At 51.7% G+C, this 8,648-nt stretch overlaps 1 protein-coding gene across 1 annotated transcript in view; it reads right to left on the reverse strand.

Annotated features, from left to right (window-relative positions):
* The window catches only part of Tmem63c (transmembrane protein 63C), a 76,573-nt gene extending 68,670 nt beyond the window's left edge, over positions 1-7,903 (reverse strand). Inside the window, exon 1 of the mRNA XM_013014500.1 lies at positions 7,826-7,903. The gene's annotated coding sequence lies outside the window, so the exon portion shown is untranslated. The remainder of the gene's footprint in view (positions 1-7,825) is intronic.
* Positions 7,904-8,648: the final 745 nt, after the last annotated feature.

Raw genomic sequence — 8,648 nt, forward strand, 5'->3', positions numbered from 1 at the left:
TTTTCTGCTTATGTGGTGCTGAGGAATCGAACCCAGGGCCTCATGCATGCAAGGCAAGCGCTCTACCACTGAGCCACCTTCCCAGCCCCTACCCTCTATTTTATAACTTACATTTTTAAATTTTTCATTGGCTTATGCCCCAAGAGCACAGTCAAAGAATTTAGGTAATAGCGTTCTTTCCTCATATGTGTTTCTGCCCACACATAAATATGCACATGCAGGGGCTCAGTGGTAGAGTGCTTGCCTCGCATGCATGAGGCCCTGGGTTTGATTCTTCAGCACCACATAAACAGAGAAAGCAGGAAGTGGCGCTGTGGCTCAAGTGGTAGAGTGGTAGCCTTGAGTTGAAGAGCTGAGGGACAGTACCAAGGCCCAGAGTTCAGGCCCCACAACTGACAAAAAGAAAAATTACTGTTATGTTATTATTAAATTTATGTATTTTGCATCAATTTTATACATGAATATTTATTCTATTATTTATGAATTTTCACCAATATTTATAAATGGAGTTTATAAGGTAAATTTCTGTTTTTTACTATTTTCATCAAGATTTGGTAACAATGTGGTCCTGGCTTCATGGAGTGATCTGGAATTCTCCCTTCTCTGTGTTTTGGGTATGGTTAGTGGGGTTTAAACAACATTGGATGTAAAATGGACCCTGTGTATGGGTGTGGAAGTGTGGAAATACAAGTGGGAGGAGGAGAACAAATGGAGAGGGTGTAGGAGGGTGAATATGGTCAGAATACTTTGTCTACATATGTGAAAATGGAACAATGAAGCTGATTGAGATTGGTTTGGGAAGAGGAGGATTGGGGATGAGGGGGAGTGATGGAAGGGGTTAATCAAATCAAGGTATTGTATGCACATATGATGAGTCAACACTAACTCCCGCACAACTAATTAATAGTCATAAAATACGTACAATAAATGTAAATAAATAGCATTGGAATCATTTGTTCCTTGTAACCTTGATAATTAAAACTGTCTAAACTTGGTTTGTTTTAGGAGAATCTTATGAAAGACTATTTGAGTTTTCTATGTCTTCTGGGATCAAACTGATGATTTATATTTTTTTTCCCAGAAAACTGTCACTACATCTAGTATCTAACCGAATTTGCATATGGTTAAACCCAGAATTCTCCAAGAATTCTACTTGCTTAATATTGGTGGATACTTCCCCATTTTAATACTGAATTTTCATCTATTTGCCTCATTCCTTCACCATCCCTTATTAGATTAGCCATACTTTGAAGCCAAGGTGTTTCCTTCCCCCTCCTACACCCTCCCCCAGCCTTCTTTACTACACACACATCCCAGAAATAGAGGTGCTGAAATCGCACACAGGGATGAGAAAGTGGCCAGAAAAAAGCAGGCTGATAAGTCAACACACCCTTCAAAAGTGCAGAGCCTGTCCCCATTCTCTGGCCTGGAACACCCGGCCATACAGAAAAGCCCATGTCTTGCTGCTTTACTGGGCCTTGCCACTATGCCCTCTGCACCTTGCACGCTACTACAGAATATGCCTAACATTCTCAGGCAGTCATCAAGGGCTGTTTCTTTGTCTACCCACCCTATTCCCCATGGGTCACTAGAGGGCCTGTGTGCAACGACCCTCAGCAAACACTTGGTGCCAGAAGGGATGAGCTCACTGTCTAACAGAAAAGCCAGACTCACTGTGCTACATGCATTCAAGTCTTTACAGATCTCTGCTGGCAGAGATCCAAAGAGGGCTTCATGGAAAAGGTGGCATTCAGGGTTGAGTTTTTTGGCTTGTTCTTTGTTTGTTGTTGTTGTTGTGTCTGGTTATGGGGCTTGAACCCAGGGCCTGGGCACTGTCCCTGAGCTCTTTTGCTCAAGGCTAATGCTCTACCACTTAGAACCACAGATCCATTTCTGGTTTTTTGAGTGTTAAGGCTGGCTTCAAACCATGATTCTCAGATCTCAGCCTCTTAAGTAGCTAGGATTATAGGTGTGAGCCACCAGGGCCCTGGCTTGGGGTTGTGTTAGAACTGGACAAGATCTGGAATGAGAGGAGGAGATAGACTAATGCATGGGGCAGAAAAGAATCTTTTTTATATAATTCAATTTGCCAGTCATGGTTTTTAGCTGAGTTGGGGGAGGAAAAGCCAGGCATATTTTGAAGAAAAAAAAAAACCAACACTTCAGAGTCACTGGGTTTGGGTGGATCTTGCTTATAATCTTTGACATTCAGAATGAGATGGGAGGACTGAGGTCCAAAGCCTAGTCCAGGCAGACAAATCTGTGAGACTGTTATCTCCTCCAATTAACCAGCAAAAAGCCAGGAGTAGCAGTACTGCTCAAATGGTAGAGCACCAGGTTTGAGAGAAAAAGCCAAGTGTGAGTACAAAGCTCTGAGTTTAAGACCCAGGGTCAGAAAAAAACAACAACAAGAAGTTGACCAAACATATCCCATCCTTACACACAAAGTGTGAACCTCTGGGCTCTGGGTGAGTACAGTATGGGGGGGGAAGGTTTAGTGTGTGGAAAAAGGAGTTTGGGCTTAATCCCTGAGGAGTTCTTAGTGGCAGGCCCTGAGGGCCACTGAAGAGGAACCAGGGCAACACTGAAGAGGAACAGGGCAGCTCAAAAAGAACTCACTTGGTAAGCCAGCGGGGTTGCTGGGATACCCAGCCCCTGGACCAGGCCTGAGTTGGAAGCCTATTTGCACCCACCCCACACCCTCTTTCTCTGGGGGGGTGAAAATCATAGTTCCTTGCCTAGATTTCTTTCTCAGACTAGTCAGAAGGCCGTGGAACAGGGGATCCTGGTCCTTCCTCTGCAGCTGTGACCCTTGCCAGGAGCTTACATTGTGCATGGCTTCCTGTCCCCCTCCATCCTGGCTCTGCGATACAGGGCAGACTACAGTAGTAGAGTTAATGTATTGCTGAGCAGGAGCAGGGCCTAGGTCTCCTTTCTCTGCTCCTGTGGGCCAGGGGCAGGAGTCCTATCCGTGTTTCCTGCTCTTATGATAAGAGCTGTCCTTCGGCAGACCCAGCTCTGGGCACCCTGCCCAGAGTGGAGAGGAAGAGGGGAAACTCTTGACCTTCACTTCCCAGTCCTTTTGGTCTTCAGCAACTTCAGCAAAACCACGAGCAGCGTAAGAGGTGAACTCAGGATGTATCTGTGGTGCTGGGTAGGACAGCTCCCAATATGGCTCCTTGGAGTCAGACCACTGCATCTTGCTGTGTGTGACCAGGGCCACTCTCCCTGCTCCACTTCTTCCCTGGGGCCTGGATTCACAAGTACTGACAATAATCCTAGCTTTTCACATGGCTGAGATCCGAGGATCACAGTTCAAAACCAGCCAAGGCAGAAAGGCCAAAGAGACTATCTCTAACTAACCAGCACAAAGCCAGAAATAGAGCTGTGGCTCAAGTGGTAGAACACTAGCCCTGAGTGATAAAGCCAAACAAGAACAAGAGGCCCTGAGTTCAAGACCCAGCACTAACATAAATAAAAAGTAATCACAAGGTAACATGAGGCCAAGGGACAGCATCAAGTTTTCAAACCAGCCTCTCAGCCTGTTCTGGTACCTGAACGTGGGCATATATGGCCCCAGCCTAGGAGGGGTCCCTGGCCAGAGACAGCATGTTCATTGTACTAAAGGACACATCCTCTCTGCCCACCACCCACACGGTCATCTGGTTCTCTTTGGTTCTGAGACCACCATCATTTGCCAGGTCCTGGGGCTCTCTTTGAAGGGAGCAGCTATCTTTGTTCACCCTGTGCCTGTAGCAATGTCTATGGTTGGTCAGCCATTGTTAGACAAATTGTGTGGTGCTACCAAAACAGAACCAGCCATCCCAGAAGTCCCAGCAATCTGACAAGTAGGAAGTGAAGGGACAAACAAATGGGAAGGGGATTTAGTCACCAAGAACCAACAGGGCATCTTCCATCCATCTTGCCAGTGGCCCTAGGTAGAAGGGATTGTTCTACTATGTTAAACCACAAGACTCACCTTGTAGAAGTGATCGGGTAATAAACCCAGTGGGAATAGACCCCCACCCCATCCCTACAAGTGATATATCTACATTGAAAAGGTCCTCCTTGCTCCCAGGCACAGGAAGCATAGTTGATCTCCCACAAGGCCCTGGAAGAGTATCCAGCTGCCCACGGAAGCATTTCTAGTCTATGGAACAAATCATTGCCACTCTGATTGTCCCCAGGTGATGATGAAACCTCATGATCAAAAACCCAAACCAACTCCCTGGCAGAGTGGATAGCCATAGGATTAAGTTGCTCCCCTGACCCTCCAAACACCTTTGTTCTTTTTCTTTTTTTTTGGCTAGGACTCAGGTCAGTGTTACACTTCTGAGAAGATGGCCACAGTGAGGTGGCTTTTTTTTTTTTGTCTCCAGGACCACTTCCCTTGGCCAGGCCAAATCAGGGGTGAGAAGGGAACTGCTTGGCCAACTCTGGGAAGCTGGCCTGGCCTTTCTGCCCCGGGTATCCTTAGAGGATAGTAGAAGCCTTGACTTGGCAGGAACAAAGGCCTGCAGGGCTACGGCATAACTCATCCACCCTGGCCCAGCCCTTCCAGGCTCCTCCTGAGGTGCTGGGAGAGACAGCAGAGGGGGCTGGGGGAGTGAGGAGGGTTTGAGGAAAGCAGAAGTGGCAGCTCAAGACACTTGGGTTTGAGACCTGGTTTTCTGAGTGAGTCTGTGCTTGTTCTGACAACATCATTCTTGAATAAAAGGAAGCAGACAATGATTATGGGTCCTCCCCCACCATTGCCTCTCTGCATGTTTTAGTCCAGTGCTGGTAAGGAACATGGAAACTTGAGTGCATATCCTGCTCTAGAGTCATAGGACATGATGTTCTGATCTGACGATGTTTTCCCAAGAACCACTTTCAGTTGGCCTGGAGCAGTCGAGACAAATCTAGAACAAGGACACATCAGACTTCTTGAGCTGTCCACGTGTTCATCTCAGTGGAACCAGGGCCTCCATCTTGGCTCCCCCTGTGACTCTGCCCTGCAGGAATTGCACCAGTCAAGTCATAGGCAAGGAAGCAGAGTCTCAAGTGCACTACCCATGCCGATGTATGGGTAAGCTGTGAAAACCGCTGTTCTCCCAGGGTGGAGGAGGTGCAGGCCCAGGCCCACCTCAGCACACAGGCCACTAAAAGCTGCTGATCTCACTTAGCGCTGAGCACTTCCCCTAAGTACTTTCATTACAGCTTTTCCCAGCTCCAGCCTGTCCATACCCTGGACACTGTACAAAGAGCTTCCCAGTACTTTCTGTCCATTATCTCTATGGTTTTTCCTGCAGCTGTCTTTCAGGAAAGGCCAGGGGTAGAGGGTCCATGAGATGGGAGTCAGTAGAGGGGTATAGGCCTGTAGGAAAACCCACTGCGCCACTACACACAGGTATCTCACAGGTGGAAATAATACAGATATGGGTGGAAAGCATATTAATGTCACAGGTAGCTGAGGAGATTGGAAAGGAAGCACTCACAGGCCAGAATACAATTGGAAGTAGGCTGGGAGGGCCGGCCTGCCTGCCTTCCAAGGCTGGAAAGAGCCCTAGATCAGTTAGAGCAAAACCCGCCCTTCTCCATTGAGGCAGGACACAGATGGCTTCCATGTAGGCCAGGGACTCTGGAAATAACATTTCCCATTGGTAATGAACATCTGACACATTTCCAAGGCCCTCCCACCCATCTGGAAAAGGCGTCTTCATGCCCTGCTGTCAGGTAGGGAAACTGAGAGCAGAGTCCCAACAACAATAGCTCTTGGTCCAGAACTGGCCCTCTGCTCTAGAGATCCGGTTGTCTTCCCACAATTCCAGGGCAGGCAGGAGCTCTCTCAGGCCTCAGCCTGCCTCCTGGCTGGAGGGACATACACCATTAGCCCCTGGGACCTGGGGCACAGGGACTCTTCCTGGAGGAGAGATGCCAGGAGAGGAGTTGGATACAAACTCTTCTTCTAGCATGGCAGACCCTCTCCTCTTCAGCTGTACTGTTACCCCACAAGCAGCTGATTCTCATCTTGTTTTCTGGGGATCCCACCTTTCCCATAGATTACTTGTTCTAGAAATTCTTGGTGATCATGAAGCAGCCCTAGGCATGCTGTGGTCACAGGGAATCAGCCTGGGGGGGCTCTGTGCCCAGGGAAGGTTTTTTTTTTTTTTTTAAAAGTAGCCATTGTATGCCAGGTACATGGTGACTCCTTCACTCAGAGTAACTGTCAGAACCTCCTCTCCTGACATGGTGTCAGAGAGATCCGGGTCCTCCTGCTGTGTGTGGCTTCTTTGAGGGTCCAGTTCCCCAGTCGGTTCATAGCTGCTGCCACCAGAGCGGAGGGATGTGACAGGCCCATAGGAACTGTGAGGTGCCTGGGAAGGTTACCAAGTGACATCTGGGCCCCTCTTCAAGCCCTTTCCCTCAAGCAACTAGAAAGCATACTTTAAAGGAAAAAATGAAGGGACTAGGCCTCCTGTCAGGAGTCCCATTCTAGCATGAGGAAGAAGAGAGGACTGGGAGCATCAGGAAGCCTCTCCAGACCACCTGGGGTAGGGGAAAGAGTCAGGAAGCCCATGGAATCTGAAGCCTGCAGGAGCCAGTTGAACCCTCTGTGCCTCAGTTTCTTTATCTGTACAGGAGCATAGCTGGCTCTAGAACTAAAGAACTAATTCTTTCATTCTGCCCTTGTTTCTCCTCCAGAAAATGAAGAAGGTAAACTGAGGGAAAGTTGGAGACGTGAACTTTGATCCAGTGGAGTCCACTTATTTCCTGGGACAACAGAGAGCCGGAGAGAACAGGATAAGATGGACACGGGGAACACTAAGAGAAGACACACACACACACATCAGTGCAGCTCCAGACCCCTTGTCAGTGAGAATCACAGTGCAACAGACTAAGTCCTCTCCCTTCCTGGGGGAACTCTCCCTGGGCCTCATCAACGCTTCCTCTCCTAAACCCAACCCTCCTCTTTCCCTGAATCCACCAGGCTAGCCCAGGCCCACAGCCCACTCTGGCCAGGTGAGCTCCCTGGAGGGTTCACACCCCACACCTGGAGCTCACGCAGAAGTTCTAGATCTGAATCCTCAGGAAAGGAGCACTGGGGTGGGAGTCCAGCCCAGAAAGAACCAGTGGTCTAGAAAGCAAAAACCAGCCTCTGCCCCTCTAGGGCAGAAGGTCCTACCTGGGAAGGGAGGGGGAGGGGGGCTGCTAAATGACCTTGGTGAAGTCACAGCACCCCTGAATCTCAGCTTCCCCAGAGCGGAGCCTTTATCCAAATCCAAAGTTTCTCTCTCTAGGCCAAGGTGAGGATGTGCCCAAGAGCCTTCTTTGGAAGCTCGTAGAACACTGGCAACCTTTGCCCCCCCCCCGAGGAGGGGAGGGGGGAATCCAGCCACCCCCGCCTAGAACGGGACCCCTCACAGCACAGCAGCGGGGCCAGCACCCCTGGGCGGGCGGGGTGGACCGCCCCCTCCCACCCCGGCCTGGTGAGTGGGCGGCAGGGGGCCCGGGGGAATCCCTGGGTGCGTGAGGGTGGAGAGACTGAACTCCCACCTAGTCATGGACGAGGGGAGCAGAGGGGACCCCTGCCCCCCCCTCACACCCGGGCCAAGCCTCTGCCCACTTCCATCCAGCCGAGACGGGGCTGCCAAGCCAGGGCCTTCCCTGACGCCCCTTGCCTGGGTCCGGGCTGGGGGCAGCCGGCGTGCGAGGCTCGGTGGCGCAGTCCCCCCTCCCCACCCCCACCCCACCCCCGCCGGCCCGAGGTCCTTCCCCGCCCCCGCCCCGGCCCGGGACCCGGATTCTCGCCCCTGCTCCGGGCGCGCACCACCCGCGTGCTCACCACGTCTGCGCCCGCAGCGCCACGGCCCAGCCCCAGGCAAAGGGACTCGGGTAGCGAGGTTCGGGGACCGGAACACGCTCCCTACCTGGGAGGAGACTGCCAGCCGGTCCTCCCTCTTCCTCCTCCTCCTCCTCCTCCTCGGTGAAGCCAGCCCCACCTGGCAAGGGACTGTCAGCAAATTCCCCTCCGCATCAGCGCGCGAGCGGCATCCCGGCTCCTCCCAGCCGGCGCCAACCTCGGCCCCGCCCTAAGCCGCTCTGACCTGGCCGCGAACCCAGGGGAAAAAAGACCCGGGCTCGTTCTCCGGAGGGTCTGGGGCTACTGGAAAACATCGGCCAAGTACGATCGCAGACACACTGGGCTGCGGGGGCCCCCGGCAGCCGTCCGCCCGGCACCCCCGGCGCGCCCAGCCTCCGGGCCGCCGCCCGGCCCACCTGCTCTCCTCCCCCAACTCGGCTCCGCAGCCTCCCAGGCCCGCCCGCTAAAAGCCCACCCCGAGACCACCTCCTGGCACAGCTCCGTGGCTGCTGTTTATTCATTCCGTTCCTGCCCCCTCTTTTCCAGCAAAAGAAAGATCTACATATTGGCCACAGCCCTGCCCACGAGAGGCCTAAGGGAGTTGGGCTGGGCCCTTTACAGTTTTGCTTGGAGGGGGGCACAATCTTCTAGTGGATATTGAGTTTCATCCAAAAGCTGGCTACCCTGCTAGACACGATGGGTTTTGACCGTGGGGCAGATACCAGTTGTTTGCACCCTGAAGATTAGTGAGCAAAGTAAGAAATTGTGGGAGGGTGGGGGGACAGGAACATTGACTTCATCCACA

The sequence above is a fragment of the Dipodomys ordii genome, unplaced genomic scaffold (genome assembly GCF_000151885.1).
Source record: "Dipodomys ordii isolate 6190 unplaced genomic scaffold, Dord_2.0 Scaffold2, whole genome shotgun sequence".
NCBI classification, from domain to species: Eukaryota; Metazoa; Chordata; class Mammalia; order Rodentia; family Heteromyidae; genus Dipodomys; species Dipodomys ordii.